Raw genomic sequence first — 25145 nt, 5'->3', positions numbered from 1 at the left:
GAAATCCGCCGGTTGCTGCCACCTGCAAACCGACCAGCGACGCTCTCCATCGCCGAGGTTGTGCGGGAAGAAGTTCAGAGAGCCATCCAACCAGAGGCTCCCGTCGCCGTGGCAGCCACCGAGGAGCCCACGTTGACTTACGCCGCAGTGGCCCGACGGCCACCGCCTCCTCCTCGAGCCTATGTTGCGCCGCCCCGACGTCACTCTCCTGCGCCGCAGCACGACCGACGCCGCGACGACCAGCTCCAGTACGCCAGTCAGGAACCCCGTGCACCCCGGAAGACCGATGTGTGGCGAACGCCCGACCGACGCCCTCTGTGCTTCCACTGCGGGGAAGCAGACCAGACCTACCGCCGATGCCCATACCGTCGACTCGGGCTGCGCGGGTTCCACCCGAACGACCCGCGACCCCGTTATGGTGAACGGCCTCGGGAAATCGACGAGTACCTGCGACAACCTCAGTCCCCCGAGCCTGCGTCCTCCGAGAGTTCCGGTCGCCTTCGCCACGACGTCCAGCTTTGCCGATGCACCGACCCCGACGTGAAAGCCTGTCGCCCCTCGCTCCACTTCGGGGAAACTAGGCGCGGCAACCCTTGGAGGTGGAGTTGCCGAAGACGACCGACGCCAAGATCCTCCACGAACGTCGGAGGGCCCCCACTCGAACGCTACCAGAGACCGAAACGACGCCCCTGCAGCGGTGTCCAATAACCTAAACGTCGTCATTGACGGCCACGACGCATCAGCACTCGTGGACACCGGAGCAGACTACTCGGTCTTGAGTGGGAGACTCTCCCGCCGCCTTCGAAAAGTCACCACGCCATGGGATGGACCACAAATACGAACCGCCGGAGGGCACCTCATCACACCAGTCGGGAGGTGCACTGCTCGCGTCCAGATCCACGGTGAGACGTGCCCTGTGAAGTTCGTCGTTCTGCAAGACTGTTCGAGGGACGTTATCCCCGGAATGGACTTTCTCTGCGAGCATGGCGCCGTCATCGACCTCGGGGCAAACCAGCTGACGCTGCGAAAGCCTGTTGTACCGCCGGTGGAGACCAACACGACGTCAACCGCGATCCGAGTTATCGCCGACCATGTGAACTTACCGCCGCGGTCGAGTGTTTCCGTCACCGTCATAACCGACTCAGCCATGCACGATGAAGCTCTTCTGGAAGGCAGCGTCCAACTGCTCCTTGAGAAAGGGATTGGCGTCGCACGAGGCGTAACGGATCTCCAAGAAGGACGTACAACTGTTCTTGTGACAAATTTCCGAGAGGAGCCACAGCACCTAACGAAGGGTACCACTGTGGGCCACATTGAGGAGTTTCAGGCGCCAGCGGTGGTCACCGCAGTCTCCGAAGAAACCTCGTCGTCACAACAGAACAGCACGCCGCCGCCGCCTATCGACATCAACCCCGAGCTCCGAGCTCCTAAGCGCCGGCAACTGGTTGATCTTTTCGCCGAATACAGTGACTGTTTTGCCACGTCGTCGAAAGTTCGCCAAACACCAATGGCGAAACATTGCGTTATTACCGACGACGACGCGCTCCCTGTCCATCAGTCGCCGTATCGAGTCTCCTTAAAGGAAAGGAAGGTGATTCAGGATCAAGTCGAAGAAATGCTCGACGACGACATCATTCAACCCTCAAGAAGTCCATGGGCGTCCCCAGTCGTCCTTGTAAAGAAGAAGGACGGAACCCTGCGGTTCTGCGTGGACTATCGTCGACTGAACGCTGTGACGAAGAAGGACGTCTATCCGCTCCCCCGCATCGACGATACGTTAGACCGACTGCGCCACTCCCGATATTTTTCGTCGATGGATCTGAAGAGTGGCTACGGGCAGATTGAAGTCGACGAACGCGACCGGGAGAAAACTGCCTTCATCACTCCCGACGGACTGTACGATTTCAAAGTGATGCCGTTCGGGCTTTGTACAGCGCCAGCCACCTTCCAGCGTGTCATGGACACCGTGCTGGCAGGTCTGAAATGGCAGAGCTGCCTCGTCTACCTCGACGACGTCGTGGTATTTTCACGAGATTTCGACGAGCACCTGAAACGACTTCGAGCCGTGCTTCAAGCCATCATGACCGCCGGCCTGTCGCTCAAGCCGACAAAGTGTCGATTCGCCTATGGTGAACTTCAGTTCTTTGGCCACGTCGTGAGCAACAAAGGTGTTCTCCCGGACCCCGAGAAGACCCGCGCCGTAGCTGCATTTACGCCGCCGTCTGACAAGAAGGCCGTGAGAAGATTCCTCGGTCTTTGTGCCTACTACAGACGATTTGTTCGGGACTTCGCCAAGCTGTCCGCACCGCTGACGCACCTCACGAAGGACGCCGTAAAGTTCGAATGGACAGACGAACACCAACGGTCATTCGATGAGCTGAGACGAAGACTCCAGACGCCCCCGATTTTTGACCATTTCTTCCAGTTCGCTGATACAGAGATCCACACGGACGCCAGTAACACCGGACTTGGCGCGGTGCCAGTTCAAAGGCAGGACGGGGCAGGGCGAGTCATCGCATACGCGAGTCGGATGCTGTCTAAGGCGGAGAGGAACTACTCAACAACTGAAAAGGAGTGCTTTGCTGTCGTCTGGGCAATAACAAAGTTTCGCCCATATCTGTATGGAAGTCCTTTTCGCGTGGTCACGGACCACCACTCGCTCTGCTGGCTCGCGATCTGAAAGACCCCTCCGGACGCCTCGCCCGGTGGAGCCTACGACTGCAGGAGTTCGACATGACCGTTGTGTACAAGTCCGCCCGGAAGCACCATGACGCCGACTGCCAGTCAAGAGCTCCTGTCGAGGCCGGTCCTGCCTGTATCGAAGACGACGACGATGAGTGTTTCCTCGGCGCTTTGGACGTCAGCGACATGGCAGCACTCCAACGAGACGACCCTGAACGTCGAGCGCTCATCGAGCACTTAGAGGGACAAGCGAGTTCGGTTCCCCGTGCTTTCTTAAGAATCCTGCATACATTCTCCATGCGGCAAGGGGTGCTGTACAAGTAGAACTTCGTCAACAACAACACAGCATGGCTGTTGGTTGTTCCTGCCAGCCTTCGAGATGAAATATTCCAAGGATGCCATGACGACCCAACGGCTGGACACCTTGGCTACAGCAGGACGCTCGCCAGGATTCGAGAAAAGTACTACTGGCCGAGGCTACCGAAGACCGTTCATCTATACATTCGATCATGCCACGAGTGTCAGCGACGCAAGAAACCGCCGACGAAGCCGTCAGGACTTCTGCATCCGATTTCTCCCCCGTCTATGCCGTTCCAGCAGATCGGAATGGGTTTACTTGGCCCTTTCCCGCCGTCAACGTCGGGAAACCGCTGGATTATCGTCGCCACCGGTTATCTCACACGGTACGCCGAGACGAAAGCCCTTCCAGCAGGCACGGCTGTTGAAGTCGCCAAGTTTTTCATCGAGTCGATCGTCCTCCGGCACGGCGCTCCAAAGTTTTGATTACTGATCGCGGATCATCGTTCATGGCACAGCTGACCCAAGAAATCTTCCGACTCAGTCACACCAGCCACCGTCGTACAACTGTGTACCACCCGCAGACCAACGGGCTGACGGAGAGACTGAACAAGACAATCGCCGACATGATCTCTATGTACGTCGACGTTGAGCACAAGACGTGGGACGAGGTGCTGCCCTACGTCACGTTCGCCTACAATACGGCGGTTCAGGAGACCACTGGATTCACCCCTTTCCAGCCGGTACATGGTCGGAAGGTAACGACCATGCTGGACGCAATGCTGCCCCATGAACCATCTGACAATCAGAGCGACGACGCCCAGGTGGTTGCTCAACGCGCCGAAGAAGTCCGCCAGCTCGCCCGACTCATGATTCAAGACCAGCAACCCGTCGACGCGGGCCGCGACAACCTTCGTTGCAGGGACGTTCACTTCCAGCCCGGAGAAAGGGTGTGGGTGTGGACGCCCATCCGTCGCCGCGGCCTCAGTGAGAAACTGCTGAAACGGTACTTTGGACCGCACAAGGTACTTCGTCACCTCGGCGAGCTGAACTACGAGGTGATGCCCGACGGAACAAGAACATCATCACGCCGCCCACCACGACCTGAAGTCGTCCACGTCGTGCGCCTGAAGCCGTACTACGCTCGATAGGACTGTGGATATTCTGTGTTTCAAATAACTCTTTAGTTTGCCGTTCTTTTTATGTGCTTTGTTTTGTTTTGTGTTGAATCGGGGCGATGCACTTTTTTAAGGGGGGAGTAATGCCGCGCGCCAAGTAGGCAGCGCGGCCGTAGCCTAACGGTTATCGCGCTTGCCTCCCACGTGAAGCGCCAGGGTTCGATTCCTGGCCGCGGCTACGCATTTTGTTGACACTGAAATGAGTTGTTCTGGTGAATTCGAGAGCCGTCCAGCTGATTCGAGTTTAGAATGTTCTACGCGTGGAACCTTCTACGTCGAGTGCTCCAGAAGCCACCACGTGTACAAAAAAGCGGCTCCGCGTGGCAAGCCGGAGTCAGTTTCGCCCCAGCGTTCGACTCTGCTGCTACGCCGACCTCGACGCCCGCGACGCTCTGTTATTATCGTTTGTACCCTTTTATTTTGGCACAAGTTCGCCACATTAAACGTTTATTTCTTCCTGTTCATTTCTTGTTTATTGGTCACCACCCGTGACAATATGCCTTTGCTCGTCAACGCCGGCTTCAGTGGCTCGGTATCTCGGAAAGACAGGAGAAGGTCGGCTATGGCGGCCCAATCTGGCGCTTGTTTAAAGCGTCGATAAGTGAACATCAGTATTGAATGGAAAAGAAGGAAGGTTGGAAAAATACCCAAATTAATATTTATTTATTTACACAGTACCTACATCGTCACAGGGGTATTCTTGTAGGGGGTACATGGTTCAGGAGAGTAACACGATTATACGTCACAACATTGTATCAACATGTTCATAAAAAGTAAGACCATTGATTGAAAGATGTGCATTAAGACTGTTACAAAAGTGTTACACAAAATCAGAAACATAACAGTACAAAACAAAACTACAGCACACCACTATCAAGGATGTCTAATAATGAGGAGGAAGACATAGCATCCGAAGTCTCAGTGACCACGTGCTGCGGAAGACTGTTCCAATCACTAATAGATTTTGGGAAATATGAGTTCTTAAACATTTAAGTTCTACACCTAATATTATTATATTAATTAATTAATTAATTAATTAATTAATAAATTAATTTAAATATTAAATTAATTTTATTAATTAAGCATATTTTTTAATTAAAAAAGAGAAGAGGTTGAGAGTAAGGGGCAATGATTCATCTTTATCTTGTGGCTGCGTCGGGAGGCGGAGATGGATGCAGCAGATGGTCGCTGATAGTCGCAAATCGAAATCAGGTGGAAGGACTCGGCAGCGAGAAGATATAAAAACGTCAATTTACAAGCCATTCAAGTTTGCAACTGTGTCAGCCGAAATACCCTTGGCTTGTGCCCGCCATCAAGCACCATCCTTCTTGTTCTTAGCCCGAGACTGAGGCAGGAAAAGAGGAAAGTTTCGAAGTAGAAGAAAAATGAACAGTCGAGGACACGTCTCTAACACAGCTCTTTCCTCTTTTCCTGCCTCAGTCTCGGGCTAAGAACAAAATGGTTAACATCCACCAGCTCGCCTGCGCAATCACTACATTACCATCCTTCTCTTTTTTTGCACTCGCCCGCACGAGAGCCGTCCGTTCATTTATGCACCGGGGCACAAAAACAAAAACAAAACAAAAAACACGTAAAAAAACAAACGAAAATGGGTTTTGCTTGTGCGTTCACACACGGCGACAGCGGGATTGATTCTCACAAGTATACTCTCACAAAACCGTAGCTTTAAAAGTGAAAAGAAATCAACTTGACAATACCCCCTCATTAAATATCACATTTTAATGGAATAAGGAAGGATTGCCAGTTTATCCCAGTTGAACATCGGTTTTGAATGTAAATAAGTAAGGTTTACGGTACACTCTTGTTGAAAATAAACTTTGAATGAAAAACAAGAAACGGCTGAGAATATAACTTAAATCAACGTAAGCTTTGGAAAGAACAGAAATTTGGTTTACAAATATTATAGTGCGGCCTTCACACGATTGGTGAATGGCTGTGCCGAGCGAATCGCTGTTTAGATTTTCCATACGGCAATAATTCATGTTCCGCATACTTTTGGATACATTCAAGTCATAGAATAAAAATTATGAAATAATTTTGAAAGATTAGATGAATACAAATTAATTATAAATAACGTGTTACAAGTATATGTAGATAACTACATGTTATAGTCCTGCAAATATAAAACAGAGTCAAAAATCGACTTATAATTAAAATGCTTCGGAATTGAACTTTCATAATTTGTGAAAAATATAAACGGCATTTGGTTCAACATTCATCTAAGTTTTTCCTTAGTATGTTTTCAAGTACGCGACGTTGATTCTTCTTCGTAAAGTGGTTGGTTCGCATCGCGTGTAGCGAAGGTTGTTTGGGAATCACCTTCGCGTTACATGAGCAATTTCTGCAACCCACATGAGGTAAAATCAGCTCACCAATTAACGAAACAACTGAGAAGAACATACCCATGAACCAAGCCAGAAAAAACGGTATCAGATCGCCCAAGTTTAGAACTAGTTCTTGGATGCGCTCCAAACTACCCTCATGAAAGAATCTGCTCTTGTAGTCGGCTAGGGCTGCATACCTTTCGTATATGCCCGCCTGAATCGCCCGACTCAGTGTTCTACCGAAGTCCTGTCGGAAGACAAAAGATGACATCTTTTCTGGTCCTACGGGGTACGAGAACACGGTGCCTTCGTTCGCGACGTAACCTCTTCGGAGAAGCTCTCGCCTCGAAGCCTCGCTGGGACCCGTTCGCGAGTTGTAGGTGAAGAACGTGTCTCTTCCGTCAGCGATTTTGATCGAGAGAGGTTCTGTGTAGCGGAGTTCGAGGTTTGGTAGCATTTACATGTTCCCCAGGTTGATCCATTGTTCTTAAAGATGATTAGTGGTCCAATCGTACCAAGGATGCCCGGGTTTTCAAGGAAGCAGAGCCGATGTCCAGTTCCATCAAGGTGCTCAAACGACGCGAACTGAGTGGCTTCTCCCTCGAGAGGAAGGCCTTTAAGAAGCGAAGTGAGACGGCCTTTGAATGCTGTCGACATCACGACGAACATTATGGCCATTACGCCATACAACAACCGGTGCGGACACGTGTTCAGCTGGCGTGTGTGGAGCTGAGTGCTCCGCTGACATAATGCCGCCCACGTGATAAATACAAAGAGGAAAAGATTCACATTCGCCTTCAGCATAACCTTCGCAATCAGGCCGCACGTCAAGCCCAGTAACAAACAAGACGCAAAAAGTGCTAGCCATACCTCCCATAAAAAAGGCAAGATAAATATTTTTTCCTTGGGAAGTGGATCACCGCTTCTGAACATAAAACGAAAAACAGGCCGATCCGAAATGATGAAGAGAGTCATATAGGCCGTGACTGCCTCTATCTGCGTGGTAGTTAAAGGTCTTTATAACACTGCTGGAAATCATCTCAGAAAGGCTAATATAACGACCAACACTAGCCGAAGCATTGCGGTGCGTCAATAGCTTTAATGTAACGTTGAAGCTTGAATGCTGGCAGGCGTAAGGGCTCTCACATATATGGTGTAAGTAGCTTCCATTCAGCGTCCGTCGCAGTTCTAACAGACCCTTCGTAAGAGTTTGGTGTTCGGTTGGTTTCCGTTCGAACTCGCTAGTCAAGAAGAGACTGCCGTTGTCGAAACTTATTAGGTATCTACCGCTGGCTCTAGGGTACGGTGGCTGAAATGGCATTTTCAAAAAACGTTTGATGATTTTTTGAAAGGTAAATTTCATGTACCACTACGACGAAAACACTAGTGAAGTAAGATGTGTCGAGGCTATGCCACAGGCTATTAATATCATATTTGCCGCATATGAAGTAAACTATTTGCATAAGCGTCTTCCTTAAATTGTTGCGTATCTTGTACCTGCAAAGCCTTGAGTGCATCCTGCCGTCGGTCCATAATGTGTCCGGTTTCGCTCGGAAGTCCTGGAAAGCCTTGAATATCGCAGTGTTGTCCCTGAGGCGCTCTGTGGACACGGATATTTCGATGAAGTCATTCCCCGACTCAAAAGAGAGTATAAACTCTATGGGTATGTCTTGGATGGTCTTGAGGATACTTCCAGTGTCTTCAGACTTCAAACTGTCCAAGGACGTCGGTTCCTCCAAGACCACAAGCAGAAACATGATCCCTCGTAATAATACAACATTTCTGGCTATCCGTGAGAGTTATGATATGTAACCCAAGGTCGCTATTATCTTTCATCACTCTGAACAAACTCACGAAGTTATTGGTGTTTATCCTTCTCTATCCCAATGACGAAGTTTATGCACCATGGGAGTAGGTTTGTTGAAGCCCGTCCGTTTGTCGCTGTGCCAGTGTGTGCTGGATTTCTCCACGTACGGTCTCAATGTAATTAGCAGTTTACAAAGCTCTGTATTTATTCGACACTTGGAATTACTCTCGTCATGAAGCGGTAGAATGACTCAGTAGGGTAGGACGAATTGTGGCGGTTCATATATTGTAAATTGGATGTAAAAATATTCGCGCTGTCCCATTGCCTGGACAAAACGAGCTAACATTTCTATAGCTTGAAGGTAGAAGAAAGATCATATATAAATATGCTGATTAGTGGAACTGATGTTTGGACCAGATTTATTGGCGTGTAGAGCCACACTTTGTATATATTAAAAACATTTTTTTTTTAATTATGTTTTTTTTTTACGACGAATTATATTGTAGTTTCCGTGAAAAGCGAAGTTGTTATTTCTGAAAGCTACTGTATCGTATAATGTTTTTGTATAGTGTCACAAATGACATTTGATGAGGCGCCGAATGTATAGAAAGAAACTAAACGTTCAATGTGTGCGAACTTGTGGAAACAATAAAAAAAAAAGGAGCGTCGTAGGCGTCAATGGCGGCTTAGTAGCGGGATCGAACGCTTTAGCGATATTGACTCTGCTCGACGCAGCACAGCGCCTCTTAATGGGGTCCTGCAAAGCGTTTCTGGCCATTTTATAATGGACTTCTTCCAAAACCGACGCGCCCCATCGCGGCGAAATACCACGCAGTGCACTCTGGGAACTAGTTGGCCACTCAGTTTCGGTTTCGACTGAGCAGCTCCATCTCATGCTATCACGCCGCGACCGAACGCGCTGCTTGCGTTTTCGATTATCTGACTTTTCACGAACGTACAATACACTCATTCTGGAGCGATACAAAACGAAGACCGGGGCAATTTTCTTGGTTCCCGAAACACCGGATATTGTGCGTGCGTATGCGAACGTAGAAAGTCGTGGCTTAGTCACCTCACCCCACGAGTGCATCTTTGAGCTAAATGTCAGTAATCCCGTCTAGTACCAGTGAGCTACAACTGAAATTTGTTCGTCTGGAGCCTTACACGCATTTTGTTTGCCAAACGTCCGCTTCTTGTTACTTCATTGGGCGAAAAGCAAGCCGCATCCTCACAGGGTATCAAAGTTGAGGCCAGCGTTTACGCATGAACTATTAAGGAAACGCAATAAATTCGACCTCACTACTGCACAAAAGTTACTATGATGTCTTCCTCATGACATCATATATCTCCCACTCAAATTTTATGCTGATAGAAGATTAACTTTTCGCAAACGCTGAGATCGGCTAGCTACGACGGAGGCCCTGACAAGCGTTTCCTACTCCTCGCTAAGCCTTTTTGGACAAGCTTTTACTGACGTCCGAGATCTGTGCCGGGAACGGTGTGTCTGAAATTATCTCGGCATAGTCAGGCAGGAAGAAAGCAAACACATAACAAATATTATGGCCATTAGCAACCGTCAAATGCGCTTTGAATTCGTTCGAGCACTTGTCTGAAGAATGTCGCACCGTGCGCCGGACGGGCATGAACCCCAATGCGGACCGCATAGGGGTTCATGCCCGTCTGACGCACTTCCGGCGAACGGTGCGACATTCGTCACACAAGTGCTCGACTTTTGCATTCTTAAAACGGTCTGTATGCGCGAATGTGCCTATATGATTGCAGGATAACTTTATGCGCATACGCGATGTTGAATATTAGTGAAATGCAAGCGGGTGGGGACTTCACTTCGTGCAGTGCTGCGGGTCAGTACAGATAAGAGGTAAGTAGTGTGTTCAAATTGAGCTTTTCAATGGCACCTCCGAGTTTTACCTCGCATACTCAGGCACATTAAGAAAAACAGTAGTTGCAAAAAGAAATATTTCGTCTATGGACGCACAAAGCAAACAAACTTCCTGATCAACAACACTAATGTAAAGGCGCGAGCTCGATGTATGCATACTTATTGTTTGCTACAGCTTGTTGGTTCGTACACAAGCAAGATCCCCGAGCACCCGAGCTTCGCAGCGTCGAGACTCCCAGCACTGGCTCGTCCACATACCTCGATTGGAGCGCTAACAGGAAGGCTCAAGTACAAAAATAAAACAAGCATGTGTTAAGACAAGCTATACGTCTCGGGCTTGTGCTAAAGCTTCGAGGTCTGGCCATTTAGGTTAGTTTAGAGACCACAAATGACGCTCTCGGGACCAGAGAACAATCTCTTGTCGACGTGTCGATCGAAACCGAAACCATGCCACCCTCCTCCCTGGCCAACTAGTTCCCAGAGTGCAACGCGCGCCGTGTTGCATGCCGGGCTTTATGGAAGTAGTCTATTTGCATCGCGTTCGCTCGAACAAGTGTGTGGGACTCCGGCAACACATTAAAAAAATATGATAAAAAACTTAGATATATTCTGAACATAATAGGTGAAAGAAGTTTAGGGGTTTGAGCACGTTTTCAATTGTTGATGACGTCATTGGTCTGAACCAATAGAGAACCAAAACGACAAGAGCATGCAACAACCGTGCTCAATCTTTCTAATTGTTAAAATTAATATCCAAGGATGAAGATGTAAACGCCTCACCGATTTACGGGTGTTCCAAGCAAAAATGTAAGTGAGAATCTCGTGCTTAAAAGGATCAGCAGGGGTCAGGTGTACCTATCCAGCCAGTGCTACCCCTAGAATTTTGTGTCCTCATTATCCGACGTCCTAGACCAATGTCGTCAGTGAACGCTCATTCCGCAAAAGGAAAGTAAAGCCGGGGTCTCACAAAAGACAGTCTGCCTTCAAGCTCGAGTCACAACGAGATCTGTGTTCCGAATGCCGCATGCCAATGAGGTCGAGGAGAAATTTGGCACGCGGCATTCCAGCCACGAATATTGCGGTGACTTATGTTTGCAGACTGTCTTCTGTCTATCTATGCTGGAACGCGAACTGAATGATGTAGATAACTGCATCGGGCACTGATTGGTTCTTCTCTCGGGTCACGTGACATGACGTTGAAATGTAGTTTTTCCCTATGCAGTTCAACCTATGCTCGTAAAATGATGCATTTGGCGGTGACGTCAAAATGTCGTCACGATGCACTTTGACGGTGCAGTTAACTGAGTGGTCGGGACGAAGCCAGAGATTAATCTGCATCGTGAAAAATGGCGACCCTAACATATGCATCTCTACTGTTGGGTTCGCCAGCGGATCGAGTTTTTAGAGATCACCGGGATGCTTTCGAGACGAGCGATGTGAGGTTTGTTGGCGATTACCGGCTGACCAAAGGGGTGACTCGCTGGCTGTCTGACCAGCTTCGCGGAAAGCTCCAGCGTTGTCTTGAAGGGCCCCGTGTGCTGACGGTCGAACAACAAGTCCTCGCAGCTCTACGCATTTACGCCGCTGGCGGCTTCCAGGGAACTGTCGGGAGCGACGAAAACATTGGTGTTCTCCAGTGCTCAGTGAGTCGCGTACTTGGTGATGTCACCAACGCTATCATCGATTGCCTCGGATCGAAGTGGCTGTGTTTCGAACAAGCTCAAGCAGGAGGGCTATGTTGCGCTTTTTGCACTCCCAGGAGACTTGGAAGAGGGAAGTGACGTCAACGACACAGCAAACGCAGATTGGGGTGTTGATTTCGTTTTCTTCTGTCAACATCCAATCTGCGTTTGCTGTGTCGTTGACGTCACTTCCCTCTCCCTAGTCTCCTGGGAGTCCAAAAAGCGCAACATAGCACCCCAGAGAAGGCGCTCACAAAAAGGAAGTTCTTCGAGCGAAGCAAGTTCAGCGGCGTTATTGATAAATATTCTAAATACTCTTACACGATTTAACACGATTGTGTTTTCATTTGAGTGCACCCCATATAAGCGATTTGGCTGAGCGAAAAGAAAAGCAAGCAACGGCAACAGGCTTAAGTTGAGCTAGTTCGTTCATACTTCAGATAGAGGGAGATATATATATATATATATATATATATATATATATGCTTTATTTTAAAGCAACTACTTCAGGTCGGGCCAGCTGAACTAGAATAAACATACACATAAAGAAAAGACCATACACACCGTGGGACTAACAACTGATTTTCTTCTTCCCCCTCTTCTACTACGAACCCAACTTGAGCTTGAGGGAAATATTCTCTTCTCTTCTTTTTTGCTTCCTACTTCACCGAAAATTTAACCCCCGAAGGAACATTTTTCTAAAGTCAAACATAGTCAAAGAGTAAAATTTGTCGTTAGTTGTTTATACAGCAGGAGGTTAGTCTGCCTGAACATGGCGACATTGTTACCCAATGTAGATAAGCAATTTAGCCAGTGCAGTACGACTGCTAGCCCGGGGTATTTAACGTTCATCACGCAGTACACGACCGCACGCTGGTACGATGCTCATCCAGCAGATCGAAACGGGCAGGAGCGGGGATTGAACCCACGATCCCGGGGTTCTGCAGCGCGAGCTTTCGCTCCACGTTCTCCGAGCTGGTGTGCGCTAGCGTACTCGGCGATTCTTCGAAATTCCCTGTAGGGAAAAAAAGAACGATGTAGTTTCAACTCAATCGCCACTGTTCGGCGACATCACCGGACACGTCACGGTGCAGTTCTCTTCCGATGTAGTTTGTTGGCGATGGAGATTAGGCTCCTCCCACCGGCGACGTCACGATGCAGTTTCTCCACCGCTTTTTCCAGCATAGATAGACTGTATGATGGTATACAAGCAGTGTGGCACCTCCTTAAATCGCGTAATAATGAATTCCTTTCTTCGCAAGTTCTGAGCAATTCATAGATTGTTTTGTTCCTCACATTGTCCAAAAAGTCTCTCACGGGAAGCCAGCTAGGCCGTCGCGATAGATTCCAAGTCAAACGTATACGACCGAAGGAATAAGCAACTCGTGTTGCCTCATTTGAAAATAGCGCCACCGCACAAATACATGTATATCCTGACGGAACTGAGTTTCTGCTCGGCGCGGTATTCCTGTGGTGAATCTCAAACGCGTCACGTCACTTTGATGCGCAGGGCCGGGACCTCTTTTTGTGTTGTGGATAATCTCCCACTGCAGTGCGAGAGATCAAAAAGCAGGGCGCCAAACCGTGTGTCGTTTCTTGTCCCCCGTGAGCTAGGATGTCTAGTGCGTTCGAGGCAGAGCGTATTGTACCCTCCGGATAGTGTCACCTGTTAGTTCCAGAAGGACCGGCTAGTCGTAAAGCACGTTTAGTCGTCCCACGAACGCCCGCCGGTGCCGTGATGGCCCGCCTAGTGGTTGACATAGTCTTGCCGAGTCATTCCGTCGTAATTCCATTATTCGTCGTATTACCCGTTTAGTCGTGATGCGATTATCAGTCGTAGAGATAGTGAATTTATTTTCTGGGCCAGTCGGAGATCATACTTTTGAAACATAAAGGTACAAGGGAGATAAAATGTGAATTCTCCGCGTAGAGGAATCAATCGATTGACCAACTTTCTTGGGAGGCACAGTAGCAATTTATAAATTAGACAATTTTTTTCATAAATTTTTGTTTACCTCGGCTGAGCAATTTTGTCCTTGCACAGTGAACGCCGAAGTTGTTTTCTACTGTATAGTGTTATGAACAATATATGTTTGTAATATTATATTAACTTTCGTGCTCAAAGTCGAACATGCAAACGAGAAAAGTATTTTCGTGAATTAATGCATCTCTGAGACATTCACTTTGTTTATTAGGAAACGATGTCGCCCGAGGCTAGTACGGGGGAGCGAAGTCCGTTGGGCGGAACGGATAAGCAGTCTCGGCTAGGTAACTTCCCTCCTTATCCTCTCATGCGTGACTTTTTTCTCTCATGGGCGTCGGCCAAGGGATGCAAAAGGGCACTTGCTTTCCCGAGGCAGATTGTATCTACCCCTTGGCGATGAAGCGGGGTGTCTGTAGCTAGTGTCACTAAATAAGCAAAGCGTCAGAGTAGAGACACCTGTCCATATTGTGACTTAAAATAATGGTTGCCAGTTATCTGAATCTTTATCTGAAATCACAGAAAACACATGTCCGTCCTCCACAAACGTTCACACTGTTCGCAACAGAGCAAAGCAATATTACATGAGCTTCCTTACACCGAATCTAATGCCGAGGAAGTCACATTTTTGAACCATGACGATCGGTAGTTGCGTTTGCTCTGCACAAGAACCAAAATGGCGGCGCCCGCAACAATGTCAAGGAACTGAGTTACCGATACTCTAAGCGCAGCTCATTTAGTGGCTCTATCTGTATCTATATAACAAGCAAAGAAACAACCGAATGCAATAAAAGAAAAACATCAATGCACTTTCCTTCTAAAATTTCAGCACAACAAAAAAAACTTGCCTCACATCGGAAAATTATTTAGTAAAAAAAAAAAAGAAAAGAAAAAAAAGGAATAGAAAGAGAAGTGCAAACAAGCCCCACCCTTGCCTTTTCTCCGGTGAGCTTTTCTACGCTGTCCGCTGGGAACATGGCTCTCCGGTCTCGGGAACCACGTGACCTCGTGTTGCCGAGACGACGCACGACACAGCCGGCCGTGAGCAGTGGTGAGCATCATCCTCTGAGAAGGTGGCAAAGGTGAGGGGGCTGAAATGGGAAAAGCTGGAGTCTTGCTTTTGGACAATCTAGTTCCGCGAAACCAGGTCCGCATCAAGTCGTCAACGCAAGTCACCTGCGTCTCGTAACTGAGTTCTGTATTTTCTACTTGCTGAAAATAAAAAAAAAAAAAAATAAAACGATCCTTCCTCGCGCGCTGGCACTGGGGCGGATTAATAAGAGACAAGGAGGAAGCCCATGTAAACCATTCACCAGAGCTGAGTCGTCCTGTTCCTTTCCCCTCACGAGCGCTCTCAGGGCGCAATATTTGGTTCCAAAACCCGGGAGGTAAACGAAGTTGGACGCCGCATTGGTGAATATGGATCGACTAAAAAAGAAACGACCGGTTCAACGCAGCCGGGACATCAAGCTAATTAATGACGTGCGAGCTGCGCTACAGTCGACCCCCACGTAAACCAAGACACTTGTAGTGTTGCGTGACAGAGTGCATGCTAGCAATGACGAGCTTCGAAGAGTCAATGAGGAGATAAAACCCCTCATCGGCGACAACGATTTGGAGGAGGACTACAACACCGTGGCTGACTTTGAGGACGAGGCCGCAAGGATCGTCAGGGAGGTGCGAGCCCAGACGACACCGCAACCGCCACGCTCCGGGAGAGACAGAGGCAGCAGCTCCCAGATGACTGGAGTGCAGCTCACGAAACTACAACTGCTGCAGCTCCAAGGTGAGCTTACACAATGGCAACCCTTTTGGAAACAATTCAACGTCGCGGTACACCACAACACAAGTCTTTCTGAGCCTGAGAAGTTCCAGTACTTGGGCTCGCTTTTCGTTGGACGAGAAGCCAGTTTAATCTCTGGACTACAAGCCACCGCAGCATGTTACCAAGATGCGGTAGAGATGCTGACCAAGGGTTGCGGTGATAAACAACGAATCAAACGCTAATATCTGGAAAGACTGCGCAAGCTACTAGCTGTGAAATCTTAGCGTGACGTACAGGGACTGCAGAACGTTTACGACCACGTGCAAACAAACATTCGTGCTTGCGTTCCCTGGGTATTTCGAGTGCTACATACCAAACTATTCTGGTTGACATACTTCTGACCAGCTTGCCATCACACATCGTAGTGGAGTACTACCGCATCAAGAGCTATATGCCACAACTGGCTCTTCCTACCCTTACGAAACAAAATGCAGCCACCTCCAGTGGTGCGACACGTTGTGAGGCTACGGTTGATATATTGCCACGCGCGTCTGGCCAAGTAGGCACCGCGGCCGTGGCCTAACGGTTATCGCGCTTGCCTCTTACGCGAAGAGCGAGGGTTTGATTCCTGGGTGCGACGCGGCTTTCATTGATTCTTGCAATTTAGTGTTCTGGTGAATTCGAGAACTTTGTTGCTTGTTCGAGGTTAGAATGTTCTATGCGCGAACCCTCTACGCCGATCGTTCCAGAAGCCCACGCGTGTACCAAAGGGCCTCCGCGCGGCAAGCCGCAGTCAGTCTCGCCCCAGCGCCATAGAGTAATCTATTAAACGTAAAGAGAGGTCACTGAAGCCGATTCGCGGCCCAGATAGTGCGTTTAATGCCCTACGCTACGTGGCGCTTTTCTGTAATTTGGTTAAAATTAGTTAGAACTCTTTCCATGAGAAGTATTCATTTTTGAAATTGTTATGGTTTAGAATTATTTAAAGTACTTAGAAGCACTAAATTGTTTTAATTTAATACGTCACAAAAAACACGTGAGGAATGGCGCCTGCCACGGCCTGCCGTGTGCCCATAGAGTAATTTACACAAGGTAAAGAGCGGACACTTCCATAGGCCCCAGCGGCCCATTTAGCTGGCAGGGAGCGCACTCAGCGGCCGCCGTTGTCCCCAACTGAATGAATGGAGTCACAATAAAAAAACTTACCGGATGGATAGATATCTAGTTTGGCGTAGTGTGTTGGGCGGTAGCCCGCGCCATCTGGGTTGACCCGAGTTATATTTTTTCTACTATTCCCGCATGCCAAATTTCGGCTATAATTACTTCACACGTATGTGTGAATCCTAATACGGATAATTAATGGACAATACTATATACAGTTAACACTGACTTTACAGGCCAGTAAACCCATGTAGGTTTGTGTTGTTCAGAAGAACACCACCAGGGAGTAATCAACAGAGTTTATTTTCAAAGCAAAAGATATGATGGGCAGTTTTTGCCTCTTATATAATTACAAAAACTGCAAAACACAAGCACCGTGTATCAAGGATTCACAAACAGTATATCCTACAAAAAAAGAACGACAAGCATATTATGGTATGCATGAAAATCTTATCAAACAACTGGAATTACACCTGCAATTGGATTGAAAGCCTTTTTTGTATTCTCAAGCAAGTTCCATGGAAGGCGCACACACACATATAACATATGCATCATCAGCAACAAATACTAAAATGAATGGCCGTGCAGCATCAAAGCTCGTTGATCCAAAGCAATTTGTATGCAAATTAAAAGTTCAGCAGAAGAATTCTGAGATGCACGATGACCACAATGAGAAAAAAAAAGCAGACAAGTAAATGCCTAAACGAGATTGCCACTAGTATAGACCTACTTAGTTTGTGACACAGTCATTAAAAAACCCTAACACAGCCTGCACTGCCCAATTAAATATACCTTGCTCCTGCTGATTTAAGTAACAATAATGACCAAAATAACAAGAAGTGAAAGCCAACCGACGGAATAATACCATATACAGGTTTTACGTTCACGTCACGTTTAACATGTCACATTTAACATGTAAGGTTTAACATGATTCCTACCACAAAAAGCACACACGAAATGGCTGAGAAAAAACTGCTACAGGCAGAATGGTGCCAGGTGTACCTGCAACCCACTCATCGCAAATGATTCCATCAAGGCTTGGCATGAAATCTGCATTGCCTAATTAAGTACATCTTAAAGGGTGTCTACCAAATGACTTCTTCCAAAGTCTATGATTTTTCCAGGTTTCCTTGACTATTTCGATAAAATTCCCTGTGTGTTCCTTCTTTCGCAGGATGACATTTTGGGCAATGTTATTCAGCAGAGCCGTGGCGACACCTGATCGCCGGGCTTCGTTCCGCACCACCGTGCCGCTTTCACTGGTCACTTTCCCTGATTTCGCCAACCCTTTGACAGTTTCCCTGATAATTCCTTGACTTTTCCAGGTGATCCGAAATTCCCTGAGGATTTCAGGCTTGCAAGGTTGGTAGACACCCTGATCTCAATATCCTTCACGCTTCACATATGTGTAAAGCAGAAACAATGTCCAAAAGAAAAGGAAGTTGCATCTAAGCTGAGTGACCTAAGAGAGTATTAACGAAGATCCAAATGGGAACTTGCACATTCCACATGACCATAATAGGAAAAAAAACAGACATGGCCATCTAAAAAAAAAGTCATTACAATTGACCAGTAGAGTGCAACCTACTGGCTGCAAATTATCCCAACAACTGGCTAGTGTGCAGTCTGCACGGCCCAATAAAACCCAATAAAATTAATTTTACTTTTGCATATATCTTATAAAATGGAAAATAAAAGCTGAAACATCTCCAGACTGAAGTTCTACTCACTTAACTTTCCAAGCTGTACACCAGAGACGCCAGAATGAAAGAGAACTTTATCTACGTTTCTATTTACGAAACGGACATGCCAGCACAATCGAATCCTGCAAAACATTTGTAAAATCCGTGCACGACACGCTGGAGTGCAAAATTTTAAATCACCAACACGTGAGAGAGTTATGTACAATGACCCACAAACACTTCGGAGGTGCGCTACACTTTCGATAATAGAAAGAAAGATTGACTCGAGCTGCTGAATAAGTGTGAAAGCTGCGCTTGATGGCACAGTCAAGTTGCCGAAGAGCTTGCCTGGGACGTGGTATGCTTTAAGCATCATAAAAAACTGATGAGGCTCATCGAGGTTACTGTGCTCATCCTTAAGCAAATCAGGACCACGACAACCTTCTGCAGCCTTCTCAGTAAAGATTTTAACAAGGAAGCCAGCAACATAATAAGTGGGAGAGTTTTCAATAACTTGGGACTCCTCATGGGCTGCCAACCCAGTGATGTTGTCCAAAGATGGGAAGTCGTCCTGTGGGACATGTTACACAACATCCACGAGTGCTAAAGTGGCAAAGCGGGCAAGTTGGTTCATGATATAGAATTTAAAAGCGCTAACAAAGACGAGGACAACAAAGAAGGCGAACAGGACGAGCGCTTTAAGCGCTCGTCCTGTTCGCCTTTCTTTTTGTCCTCGTCTTTGTTAGCGCTTTTAAATTCTATATCCACGAGTGACTCGCTACTAAGTGAAAACGTCGACAACTCGCGGAGGAGGTCCGTCCCATCCTCCTCGACATTTCCCTTCTGTGACAGTGTGAGGAGCTTCTGAATCCCAATGTGTTTCATCCCAGATACGAACTGAGGTACATTGGGATTCGAGTTGCATCTCTGCTTTTGTCCTTTGTGTCCAAACATATGTTCATGTGGGTCTTCTTGAAGTTGACACGTGAGGAGAAACTCAAGATCATAATTCTGGCAAACATCTTCCCACAGCAGCAAGGCGGCTTTGATAGTAATTTGCCGCCCAATGATAGTGTGTGGCTGACGTTTGCCTTTGAACTTCCAGGACGCAATCCATGGAAGCTGTTGTCTGAGAAGTTCCACTAAATCCGGCTGCCCTTTTCGAATAGCGTGGCGCAACTTTTGCTCCACTTTCTTTGGACTGGAACTATTCAAACAATTAAACAGCTTGTCCATCCGATCACAAAAATAAGCAGTTGACATGGCTGCTTCTGGCAGCTGTTTCGCATAAATAAGAGCTAAAAGCGCGACGCACACTGAAGCACTCAATAGCTGGGTCGCCCACTTAACCTTCATATTACTGAAATGTTTCTGGTAGATATGTCTTTTGGTTAACTTTGGCACCAGCCGCAGTCGCATCTCATGTGTGGAGTGGTACAGTTTCACAATATCTGCCCAGTCCAAAATTTCACTTTCGATATGAAGCCCGTGGGCTTGCAAGTTGTTCCGAGTTGTTTTCACTAAATGGGAAACATCGCAAATGAAATGAACGCGTTCACTTTTTACGAAAAAAAAGCGCTGCGCCACAGAGACACCAAGCTGATTTGCTAAGCTTACACTGGAAGCCCCTTGGTCACAAATTACAGCTTTAACTGTTATTCCAATGTCTTGCAACTGCTCAGTGAACGAGACCAACAGGTTCCGGATTACGGTAGATGGCGTAGACGTGTGCCCAATCGTATAGGCGACAGGCTGAACCCATTTCCGGGAAACTGGAGAGAAAGATAACCAGGGCTCTGTCGGGCAATCGTTGAGGTTTGTTCGCATCCATCATCCGTAAATCCATGAACATCTTGTGACAGGTCATTTGACAAGTTTTTTTAACACGATCTCGTCGAAGATGATAGTGCAGACGTGATCGCACTTACTCCAAGATTTTGTTTTTGTAAAGATGGATGACATAATGCCTGGTATAATTCCAGGTGTCATTTTGACATTCGACAGCCATCTTCTTAGTGTGCGCTGACTAGGAAGAGTGATCTAGTGAGACAAAAAACGGTATGCTTGAAGCCCACGGAAGGTGAGATGAAGAGAAAACTTTTTTAACCATAACGGGAATCGTTTTCCCTTGACCTTCGATCTTAATTTAACATGGCTTGACAGTAACTGAAATACCTCGTCTGTCACGTGAGGGAGAATGATGTCGAGAGCTTCCGAAGCTGATCGAGGCATATTCTTCTCTTGCTTGCGTAGCCTTGCAATGGTCTTCCGGTACTTTGAAACCTTGGCCTGGATCACGCCTTAATGTCCTTCGGTCTCGATGCAAAACTGCGCAGAGGAGGGGTAGAAGTACCTGAAACGGCTACAAAAAAAATAATAAAATCAAAGCAGGTAAGCAGTTCTGCTTATAACCAGCACAGCCAACATTGCCTTGAAGTGACATAATCTGCAAGTCGATAAGATGCCCCAAAAATACAGACAATTAGAAATCATGGGAGACTGGCCGTATGAAGCTATGTTGGCTAAATTTACAAATATCAACCCTATGCCTTGACAACACAATATACATAAGGTATATTACAGGTTTTGTATGAACAGCCCATCACCGGAGAAGTAGACAAACTAATATTCACATTGACACACATGAATTTTAGTTATATGAGTAGTACCATATCCGGCGCACAGGTGAACAAAAGAAATGGGACACTAACAAGCTCCAACTGGTTCAGAGGAGGACAATGTGGACGGTGTCACCGGTCGGAACTCCAAGGGCGAACTGCACGATGGGGCTGTAGCCTCCATGGGGTCTGCGCCGCTCGGTGGGGCTGTCCCTTTCATGGAGTCTGGAAGAATTTCATCTATCATAAGTTAGGTTGCGAAGCCGTAGAAGCAGCATTGTGCTTAAATAAAGGTTTACACAAATAATATACTTCTGGTATATGAATAGTTAAATAAATCTTTACCTTTAGCTCTCTCAGTATCTGAATATGTCGATGGGCGAACGGAAGGCGGAGCGATGTTTATTAGCTTTGTTCGCCCAGGGTCTATGAAGTCACGCGCTGTGAAGTGAATGCTGTAGACGAAATACTTCGCACGTAGCTCTCTGGATGAATTTTGCAGGTCGTCTCTTTTGGCATACTTTAGCCACGCCTTTGACCTGCAAGATGTAGTGAATTTCAATATTTTTTTTATTCTATTTCCTTGTTCAAAATAAAATATTTGACCACAATGGTTTGCGTATTGTGGTTTCACATGAAAATGATTAGCGAACTAATAGTGCTTCAGAAGGTTGTAGTTATTTATTGACTGCACACATACACTATTTTACAGACTGGTTAACAATGCTATAAAAAAAACTGGAACTTTTTTCAGGAGTTTTGTAGTTTTATACCAGTGCTGATAATGGGCATCAGCTAGTTTTAGTGCCTTGATCATTTATATAAACATTAAAAATCTTGCAATCTGAATAAAAAAAAAACACCGAGTTGTGCTTCCCTTGCACGTCATGTTCATTCACCAGGTAGGAACGAAGTTGTAATTCAGTCTGCCTTGTAGAGCTGGGAAGCAAGCCCACCACGGTCCGGTAATCATGGAATGGAATGTTTTAAAACTAAATTCAGTACAAACAGAAGTAAAACACATTTAAGATTTGAAATGAGTTTTGATGAAACATTCAGGCTTTCTATCCGGTTTCCATTAGAACTATGCATCCCGTTCGTTGTTAAAACAATGGACAATCTGTCGTCTCGTGGAACTCGGATGAACTTTCTTCCTGGCATCTTGCGCGTTCTTACATTGTTTCCGCACCAGGCTACGCAACTAGCTGTCTTAGCCAAACATCCTGGCGGCATCAGCTGCACTGTAAGAAGTGCTGTGATTTTTACATACCGGTGAACGTAAAAATCGCAGAAATTTTATCGTTGTCCGGAAACACAGTCCTATGCCTGTAAGTGAGGCGTTGGTGAGGCGCGGAGGCGAAAGGATAAGCGGAAAACAGAGGAGGAGGGGCAGCGTCGGTGGTCGCCACGGAGCAAGGCGGTCACGTGGGAGAGTCACGCGGTCATCGGTTCGACGGGCCTGGACCGCCTGGACGGGCCCGAGGAGCTGAGGTCGAGGTTGTCTCCCATTGCTTTGGCGCCGAAATTTTGTTTTCTGCTTTGTTTTACTGGGAGTGCTGCCATCTCAGCGTCAAGTGGCAAGTTGTCGACTGTCAGCGCGCAGGTAAGTACGTTGGAGCTCAAAACTCGTGCGATGTTTTGTTAGAGCCGCCAGTGAAGTTTGGGTGTACAACGGTCGCATTCAAGGCGAGCGGAACACAGAGGAACAGTACTGTACTTTTCATGCTCGCCCCTGTACTCGTTGGCGTGCGTCGTCGGGAGAGCGAACTGCCGTGGTTTATGTTCTCGCCCTCGTGAACGCTGTTCTTGCGCGTACCGCGGTGCTCCTGATTTTTGTGGCAGTGGTGATGCGACAGAAAACTGCAGTTTTGATTTAGAGCAACGTACACCGCAAAGCTTGTGCTTGTTAGACGGAAAGCGAACCGATTTCCGCAGAACGTGTGATCACATTTGGTGTCTGCCTGCGGCATGAAGAAAGTATAGCGCGCCCCAAACGTTGCTCGCGTGTTTTGAAATCTGCGATGTGTGGAGCGTGCCATCAGAGTGGTGCGTGATGTTGCTCATTGAAGCCAGGGAGAGAGGGACGCTCTTTTAATCGTACGCTGGTACTAGAAATATGTTACGCTGTGATTGCCTACGGTTTCGCGGACTGTGTAACCGATTTTTGCATGAGCGGCGAAAGAGTGCGTTTACCTTGTGCAGCCTTCCATTTTTTATGTGCTGATTAACCGATGCATGTGACATCTTATAGGGGCCTGTCGTCATGTTCGCGTGCACAAGGTGCGTTTTTCAGTCAGACACTCTTGTTGGTTATGCCCGCCACTTTGGAGACACGAGCACTTGTGGCAGGACTATGGACATTCATTCGTTTTGTTGTTCTGAATTCGTGACTTATGCTTCGCTGAGGTGCCACATTCTTCGGAAGCGCCGAGGTGTGTCTGATGGACGGAGTACCCATCAAGAATTGTAAATCAGTTTTATTCTCACTTGTAAAGTGGAGGATTGCCGGCAGAGTTTTTATAGCGGGCTTATGCTTATGAAACATCTTTATTTGCATTTGAGGGAACTTTGCTTTGATAATTAATGTTATGTCACATTTGGCAGATGTAATCATATGCATATAAGTGATGCACTTATTAGAAAATCGTTCAGAATTCACAAATTTTGTTGGCAAGTTACTCCTGATTTTAATATCAATTTGTTAAAGGCTGCTTATTGAGGCATTTTCCCTTTTTTGTTTAATTCAGTTTTTTTATTAATATTTTATCAAAGGCTGCTTATTCAGACTATCTCTCATTTATTGTTCATTTGTGTGTTCCAAGTAAGCTCATAAATATAAATTTTTATCAGTCCAGATATACATAAAAAATATGCGCTAGTGTGTCTAAAGAAGTCTTTTTTTCATCTTTAATAAATCGAGGAGTTGACATCTGGGCTCCAGAAGAATATATGCTGCTCCTTGATGGGCACGTTGTGGCAACTGCACCAGAGTTCGAGGTCGCCTTCTGCATGCTGTTTGCCAGCTACTTTTCATTCCACACTTGCTGCGCCCAAGAAGTCTCATCTACGCTCGAGTTCATCCAGAGGTACCTTTAATTTCTTATGTATACATATTTGTGTAATTTGGCTTGCAAACCTTGCTGTGTGTTTAGCACATTGAGCTGCTATTAGAGTTGGCATATGAACACCACTGATCTCAGCAAAACAAGGCACCTTGCAAAGTTCGATTGGATGCCCTTTTTGAGGCATGTGTAGTCTAAAGTTTACACCTTCGTGGCAGCGGCTTATAAAAGGCTGCTTACTTGCCGCTTCTGCCAAGAACATTGAAAAATGCTGAACCAAATACTTCACTAACTTTGCCGTTTTATCAGCCCATCAGTTCAGATTTCGATCTGGTGCTCTACTGACCTAACAGTTGTATGGCTTACTGACAACATTAAAAATGTTATAGACACAGGAAACTATTTTGGCAATTTGTTTAATAATACAGCAAAGCTTTTGATTTAATCACAGTATTCTAAATATTAAACTTGGTGTAATATGATTGCTGGTCCCAAGCACACACATAATTAAAAGCTATTTATTTATTAAACAAGATGAGGTTTATGTTTGACTTTTTTTATTTTGGAGAGATATAAAACAGGTGTACTATCGGGGAAAAATGAAATGCGAACAGAGGAGCGCGTGGCTCGCGGTACAGGCTGCGCCGCCTGGAAGTGAACCGAGGGGCGAGGGTGCGTGGCCTACTTCGATGTGTTCACGCCTTTTGATTGGCGCTCCCCCAGCTTCGGCAGTGCGCCTCTGGGTGCGCTGAAAGCTGTCACCGCTATCTTTGCCTGCTCGGCGAGTGCGGCGAGCTGCTTTGCACCGCACGCGCTGAGCCAGCAAAGATAGCGGTGATAGCTGTCAGCGGACTAAGAGGCGCACTGCTGAAGCTTGGGGAACGCAGAGGGAGGGGCGTGAACACGTCGCAGTAGGCCACGCACCCTCGCTCCTAGGCTCACTTCCAGGCGGCGCACCATGTACTGCGAGCCACGCGCTCCTCTG

Source organism: Ixodes scapularis, unplaced genomic scaffold, assembly GCF_016920785.2.
Source record: "Ixodes scapularis isolate PalLabHiFi unplaced genomic scaffold, ASM1692078v2 PGA_scaffold13__105_contigs__length_92229423, whole genome shotgun sequence".
In the NCBI taxonomy this organism is placed as follows: domain Eukaryota; kingdom Metazoa; phylum Arthropoda; class Arachnida; order Ixodida; family Ixodidae; genus Ixodes; species Ixodes scapularis.
This window is presented reverse-complemented; position numbering follows the sequence as displayed.